Below are 8,015 nucleotides of genomic sequence, written 5' to 3' on the forward strand. Positions count from 1 at the left end.
GGTGGACACACTATATACTAATATACGAGACAGGACCATGTACTGCAACGCCGTGAGCATCCGCCATAGATCCGGATAAGTATAATGGAGGACAGTAAATTCTTCAGTTCATTAATGGTTCAGGTGTCCTGAGCCGACATCATAAAAAGTGATCCGTGTAGCAACAATGGTTCACACTCATCTGTGCGTCATCATCAAGTGCAAATATTATCATCACCGATATTAAAGCGTGAGCTGTTATCACTCCTTTCGCATGGGCAGGATTCATCCAGGGCATTGGCTAATATCCGGACCCACAACAGAGCCAGAGGGGGCAGACACTACTCCCAAATCACTACACCCTATAGGTGCCACATTAGGCCCCAGAAGGACACCATTGTCTATAAGACACCGTGTGCACCTTCCTGGAGTTTTGCTATAAGGCTACTTTTACACATCAGTTTTATTCCATCAGTCACAATGCGTTTTGTGACTGATGCGACAGATCCCTGTAAAAAAAAAAACAACTGACCCGGCATACCAGCTTTGGAGCCTTGCAATGTCAGTGTGTACATGCTGGGCATGCTCAGTAGAAAATGACGGAATCCTGCACCATAGACAGCCATTATACTTCTTGTCGGATTGCCACGGAATCCTGCACAGTTCTTCGTTTCGACGCTCGGAAAAAAACTTTACATTGTCAGTTGCTTCCGCCCGGTCAGTCATTCCATGACTGATTTTTCGCATGACGGATGCAACGCAGGGCCATCAGTTGCAATCCGTCATTAATACAAGTCTATGGGGAAAAATTATTTTGCATGATTGAGTTTTTTCTCAAAGCGATGGATTGTGACTGAGGGAAAATGACGGAAATGTGAAAGTAGCCTAAGACCGTGCTAGCACTGCTTTCCCTAAAGCACCCATTGTTCTTACTCCATTTTTTTCCACCTGTAAATGAAATAAAGGCAGCATGGTAGTGCCCGCTCATCACTAGTTACGAGTACTGAGCACCCGAGCATGGTAGTGCCCGCTCATCACTAGTTACGAGAACTGAGCACCTGAGCATGGTAGTGCCCGCTCATCACTAGTTACGAGTACAGAGCACCTGAGCATGGTAGTGCCCGCTCATCACTAGTTACGAGTACTGAGCACCCGAGCATGGTAGTACTCACTCATCACTAGTTACGAGAACTGAGCACCCGAGCATGGTAGTGCCCGCTCATCACTAGTTACGAGTACAGAGCACCCAAGCATGGTAGTGCCCACTCATCACTAGTTACAAGTACAGAGCACCCAAGCATGGTAGTGCCCACTCATCACTAGTTACGAGTACCGAGCACCCGAGCATGGTAGTGCCCACTCATCACTAGTTACGAGAACTGAGCACCCGAGCATGGTAGTGCCGGCTCATCACTAGTTACGAGTACCGAGCACCCGAGCATGGTAGTCCCCACTCATCACTAGTTACGAGTACCGAGCACCCGAGCATGGTAGTGCCCACTCATCACTAGTTACGAGAACTGAGCACCCGAGCATGGTAGTGCCCACTCATCACTAGTTACAAGTACAGAGCACCCAAGCATGGTAGTGCCCGCTCATCACTAGTTACAAGTACCGAGCATGGTAGTGTCCGCTCATCACTAGGTACGAGTACTGAGCATGGTAGTGCCCGCTCATCACTAGTTACGAGTACTGAGCACCCGAGCATGGTAGTGCCCACTCATCACTAGTTACGAGTACTGAGCACCAGAGCATGATAGTGCCCGCTCATCACAAGTTACGAATACTGAGCACCCAAGCATGGTAGTGCTCGCTCATCACTAGTTACGAATACTGAGCACCCGAGCATGGTAGTGCCCACTCATCACTAGTTACGAGTACTGAGCACCCGAGCATGGTAGTGCCCGCTCATCACAAGTTACGAATACTGAGCACCCAAGCATGGTAGTGCTCGCTCATCACTACTGCTGATTACTCAGGGGTCTGCTCCTACCGTAAAGCCACAGAAAAGCACTGCATGCCTATAAAACCTTATCTGGCAGCATGTGTGTGCCATTAATGTGGTCCTTCCGGATTCATACTGAGAAATAGTTTGGACCTTCCCAGTTCCCGATAGACCTGGTGTTCTGTGCTAATCCAAGTTTAGTTCAGCAGATCCTCAGGTTGTCCTGGTGTACATTATTTACTATTTTCCAACGATTGCTGTGAATGGAGGCATCATACGATGGGCACAGTTGTGTAATGCCATCCACTGTATTCCTGCTTGGTGTCCGGCTTATAGACCAAAATACATATCAGCCTTCGGAGCTATTTTCCCCATCAATTACAACTAAACCTGCACCAGAGACACTTGTAGCAGCTATAGATGTGAGCAGAGTCTGATCTCGTGCTGAGTTTGATGTTTTCGCCATTCGTGTATAGAACTAATGTCAGGATTGTGCTGTTTTGCTGTCGGCAGAGTAATGCGAAAGGTTGGATGATAAATGCCCACTGGTGACATGTCTGACACTGGTGGGGATCCTGCGCTTTTTACTTACCTGGGTTGTATTTGCAAAATCATCTGTGATCACATATGTGACATAAACGTCAATTTAACAAGATTATTTCAAGATGCAAAATTCTGCTTCAATGCATTTGATAATATATGGATAAATCATCAAAAACTCCAATTTTCTCTGATCCACTGCAACCTCGTCGCCTCTAAGGACACAGACGTGATTTCTTCATGCGCTTTTCTTATTTCTCCTTCCCAAAGTCATAACTTTTTTTTCACATTTTCCATCCATATAGCGGTTAATACATTTATTTATTTTTTTTGCGGCATGAATTGTAGATTTGTATGACACCATTTAGTTTACCGTACAATGTACTGGAAAAGAAGGTGGGGGGGAGGAAATTTCACATGGGTCTTTTAATGTTGTTATTCACTGGGCAGGAAAAAGATCTGATAATATGTCCAAGCTCGATACAAAAAAGTTTGACTTTTTTTAGATTTATCAAAAAAAATGTTTAGTATTACTGTTTTCTAGGGCTAGGTTCACATTTCCGTCAATTTGTATCAGTCACAAACCGCGGCTCTGGTAAACAACGGAATCCGTTTGGCGGATTCCGTTGTTTCCCATAGACTTGTATGAGCGGCGGATTGTGACTGATGCCCTTGCGTTGCATCCACCGCCCGACTGATCAGTCTTGGAACGACTGACCGTCGGGCAGCAGGAACGCACCATGTAGCGTTTTTTGAGCAGCGGAATCCTTTTAATTCTGCTGCGTATGCGCTCTCGGTCGACCAGAGCGACCGGCGGCCGGAGCGATCGGCTGATCACCCGGCGGCCGGCTGACTGTAGCGATAAGCTGATCGTTCTCTGTCTCGTTTTAAAACGGAATCCGCTTTCACTTCCAAAACGTGTCATCCATTGTACAACGCATCAGTCACAAGCGTCAAGCAAAACCTGTGACAGATGCAAAACGGAAATGTGAACCTAGCCTAAGACGTTAACTTTTTATTTTGCCACACAGAGCCGGTGTGAAAAGGTGTTTGCCCCCTTCCTGATTTCTTATTCTTTTGCATGTTTGTCACACCTTTGTTTCTAATCACCAAATTAATTAAAATATTGAACATAACACAAGGAAACACAAAATGCAATTTATAAATGAAGGTCTTCATTGTTATAGGAAAAAGAAATCCAAACCTACAGGTTCCTGTGTGAAGTCATTGCCCCCTCCTCCTTAAAACAAACATTTCATTTATCACATATTTGGGAAGCGGAGTTTAATTTCCCTAGCTACACCGAGGCCTGATTATTGCCACACGTCTTCGCAAATCAACAAATCACTTAAATAGGACCTGCCTGACAAAGCGAAGTAGACCAAAAGATCTTAAAGCTAGACATCGTGCCGTTATCCAAAGAAATTCAGGAACATATGAGAAACCAAGTAATTGAGATCTAGCAGTCTGGAAAAGGTTACAAAGATATTTCTAAAGCTTTGGGACTCCAAATCATTATCCACAAATGGTGATAAAATGGAACAGTGGTGAACCTACACAGGAGTGGCTGGCCGACCAAAATTATCCTAAGAGCGCAGTGACGACTCAAAGGGGTCAGAAAAGACCCCACAACATCCAAAGAACTGCAGGCCTCACTTGCCTCAGTTAAGGTCAATGATCAGGACTCCATAAGAAAGAGACTGGGGGAAAAATGGCCGGCATGGCAGAGTTCCAAGATGAAAATCACCGCTGAGCAAACAGAACATAAATGGTGATCCCGAAGACTTTTGGGAAAATATTCTGTAGACTGAAGAGTCAAAAGTTGAACTTTTTGGAAGGTGTATGTGCCATTACATCTGGTGTAGAAGTAACAGCATTTCAGAAAAGGAACATCATACCCGCAGTAAAGTATGGTGGTCAACAGTGTGATGGTCTGGGGCTATTCTGCTGCTTCAGGACCTAGAAGACTTGTAAATGGAACCACGAATTCTGCTGTCTACCAAAAAATCCTGAAAGAGAATGTCCGGCCATCTGTTCCTGACCTCAAGTAAAAGTACACTTGGGTTATGCAGCAGGACAATGATCCAAAACACAGGAGCAAGTCCACCTCTGAATGGCTTAAGAAATAGAAAATTAAGACTTTGGAGTGGCCTAGTCAAAGTCCTGACCTTAATCCAAGTGAGACGCTGTTCCAGGACCTTAAAAAGGGGGTTCATGCTCAGAAATACTCCAATGTGGCTGAATTACAATTCTGCAAAGAGTGGGCCAAAATTCCTCAAGAGTGTTGTAAAAGGCTTATTGCCAGTTATAGCAAACGCTTGATTGCAGTTGTTGCTGCTAAAGGCGGCCCAACCAAATATTAGATTTAGGGGGCAATCACTTTTTCACATATGGCCCTGTAGGTTTGGATTTCTTTTTTCCTTAATAATAAAGACCTTCATTTATAAACTGCATTTTGTGATTACTTGTGTTGTCTTTTTCTAATATTTACATTTGTTTGGTGAGCTGAAACATTTAAGTGCAAAAACCATGCAAAAGAATAAGAAATCAGGGAATAGGCAAACACTTTCACTCCACTGTACTTTATGCTTGATCAGCTGTTTTAAAGGGAATCTGTCATCAGGTTTTGCGCTACCTCATCTCAGAGCAGCATGATATAGGCAATGCGACCATGAATCCAATGATGTATCACTTAGAATACTGGCTGCAGCCGTTCTGACAGAACCAGAAATTTTAGATTCAGCAATGCAGCAGAGCTGAGAGCTGCCCCCGCCCACACCACGCTCTCTGTGTACAATGTCTATAGACCATGAGATGCTAATCACAGCTGTGTGTGTGTGTGTGTGTGTGTGTAGGACTACCTGCCTGTGATAAACACATCACTGAAATTGGTGTGTTAACCCCTACAGTATGCCATCTTCAGATTACATGGAAAAAACCTGCCGAGATTCCCTTTAATTGGTACAAATGTGCGATATATGCACGGTTTTGATTACTTTTTAGCTAATAGATGCAGTAACTGGAAAAACGGCAATTTTTTTTTTCTTTACACCATTTACCACATCTTATTTTTATACTTTAACACAGCAATACCATTTATATCTACTTTTAATTTCCCCGTTGGTGATTTGTGCAAGGGGGGGCAATGCAAACTTTTATATTTCATTTCACCATTTCTTTTAGTCCCTCTAGGGAACTTGAATCAATGATTAGTTGATCACTAACTATATCCTGTGGTCAATGGGTGCTGAAGGTTTCATGCCAGTTAAATGTCCCTGCTAGTGGCAGGTGCTGGCTGTATAACACATCTGGCACCCGCGACTGTAGGGTTGCTTCAGATGAATGGGACAGTTGCTGAACTTTCTGCAACAAGATTCCACAGAGTGTAAATTTACAGTGAAACGATAAAGAAATGGTTATTTAACAGATTTCTAAAAATGCATGGTCTTACCAGGGAGGGGTATCAGCGGTGGTGGAGCGGGGTCAAAGCAGGCGGGGGGGGGGGGGGTTGAGTAGGGCAACGTGGCAGGCGCTGTGAGGCAGGAACATCCAGCAACTGTCAGCGGTGCAGGCTTCAAAGAAATGGCGCTCGGAGTCGGCATGTGCGCAGATGGAGCTCTCGGCTCAATGACAAACAGATCTCATCTGCGCACACGCCATTTTCCTTAAGGCCGCAGCTGGGAGATCAACGGGCCGGAGGCAGTACTTTTGCGCAGATGAGATCTTGAGCCAAGCGCTCCATCTTGGCTCGCGCCGAATCCAGGCGCCATTATTTGAACCCCGCATCGCCGCCATTTTCAAGATGGCCCCTGCCAGTGCCTCAACGCCCGCAGCCCCAGCAGCAAAGCACACCACCTGCAGCACAGCGCCCGCAGCCCCAGCAGCAAAGCACACCACCTGCAGCACAGCGCCCGCAGCCCCAGCAGCAAAGCACACCACCTGCAGCACAGCGCCCGCAGCCCCAGCAGCAAAGCACACCACCTGCAGCACAGCGCCCGCAGCAAAGCACACCACCTGCAGCGCAGCCCCAGCAGCAAAGCACACCACCTGCAGCACAGCGCCCGCAGCCCCAGCAGCAAAGCACACCACCTGCATCACAGCGCCCGCAGCCCCACAAGCAAAGCACACCACCTGCAGCACAGCGCCCGCAGCCCCAGCAGCAAAGCACACCACCTGCATCACAGCGCCCACAGCCCCAGCAGCAAAGCACACCGCCCGCCCGCAGCCCCAGCAGCAAAGCACAACACCTGCATCACAGCGCCCACAGCCCCAGCAGCAAAGCTCACCACCTGCATCACAGCGCCCACAGCCCCAGCAGCAAAGCTCACCACCTGCATCACAGCGCCCACAGCCCCAGCAGCAAAGCTCACCACCTGCATCACAGCGCCCACAGCCCCAGCAGCAAAGCACACCGCCCGCAACCCCAGCAGCAAAGCACACCACCTGCAGCACAGCGCCCACAGCCCCAGCAGCAAAGCTCACCACCTGCATCACAGCGCCCACAGCCCCAGCAGCAAAGCACACCGCCCGCAACCCCAGCAGCAAAGCACACCACCTGCAGCACAGCGCCCGCAGCCCCAGCAGCAAACCACACCACCTGCAGCACAGCGCCCGCATTACCAGCAGCAAAGCACACCACCTGCAGCACAGCGCCCGCAGCCCCTGCAGCAAAGCACACCACCTGCAGCACAGCGCCCGCAGCCCCTGCAGCAAAGCACACCACCTGCAGCACAGCGCCCGCAGCCCCTGCAGCAAAGCACACCACCTGCAGCACAGCGCCCGCAGCCCCTGCAGCAAAGCACACCACCCGCAGCACAGCGCCCGCAACCCCTGCAGCAAAGCACACCACCCGCAGCACAGCGCCCGCAGCATAGCCGCTGCCTCCTGGTAAGCTACATCTGGATTATTTTCCTCTCCAATTTTTGGGAGGAAAAGTGAGTTTTATAATATGAAAAATACGGTAGACAATGAGGTAATGTAAAATACCCAAGTAAATAGAGTGCAGGTCGGTCAGTGATTCCACGTCGCTTGTCTGACTTGTGCATTTTCTGTACTGTTATTTAGGAAGCTCCTATATACAGTGTGTCCACCCATATCCTGTCCACCGCCATTAACTTGAGAATGGCGGCAGCTATATGCATAGAAGTGGTGTCTAGGTATAGTAAAGTATCCATGCGCTACGCAATGAAGCCACCTATAGCGCCACCTGGTGGAAAACAACGATGTTAGCATTTTTATCTCGAAAACGGAACGAGAGAGAGAAAAAAAGTGAATTACAAAGTTGTAGGGCATCATCCATTCAAAACGAATCGACACCTTGCATACAGAAATGCTATGATATGAAACCCCTGACCCCCCCCCCCACACCCCCCAAAACATTGAATGCTGGTCACGCATATGGCGCTCATGTAACTTTGATGCTCAAAGTGGCCCCCGTCAGCTGCAATGCACATCTGCGCTCTGCACAGCATACTGTATCTTGCTGCACGTTGTGCAATATGGTAGGTGACACGTTTGCACAAGCATCTGTGATACGTCGTCGTAGGTCCTG

Source organism: Anomaloglossus baeobatrachus, chromosome 6, assembly GCF_048569485.1.
Source record: "Anomaloglossus baeobatrachus isolate aAnoBae1 chromosome 6, aAnoBae1.hap1, whole genome shotgun sequence".
In the NCBI taxonomy this organism is placed as follows: Eukaryota; Metazoa; Chordata; class Amphibia; order Anura; family Aromobatidae; genus Anomaloglossus; species Anomaloglossus baeobatrachus.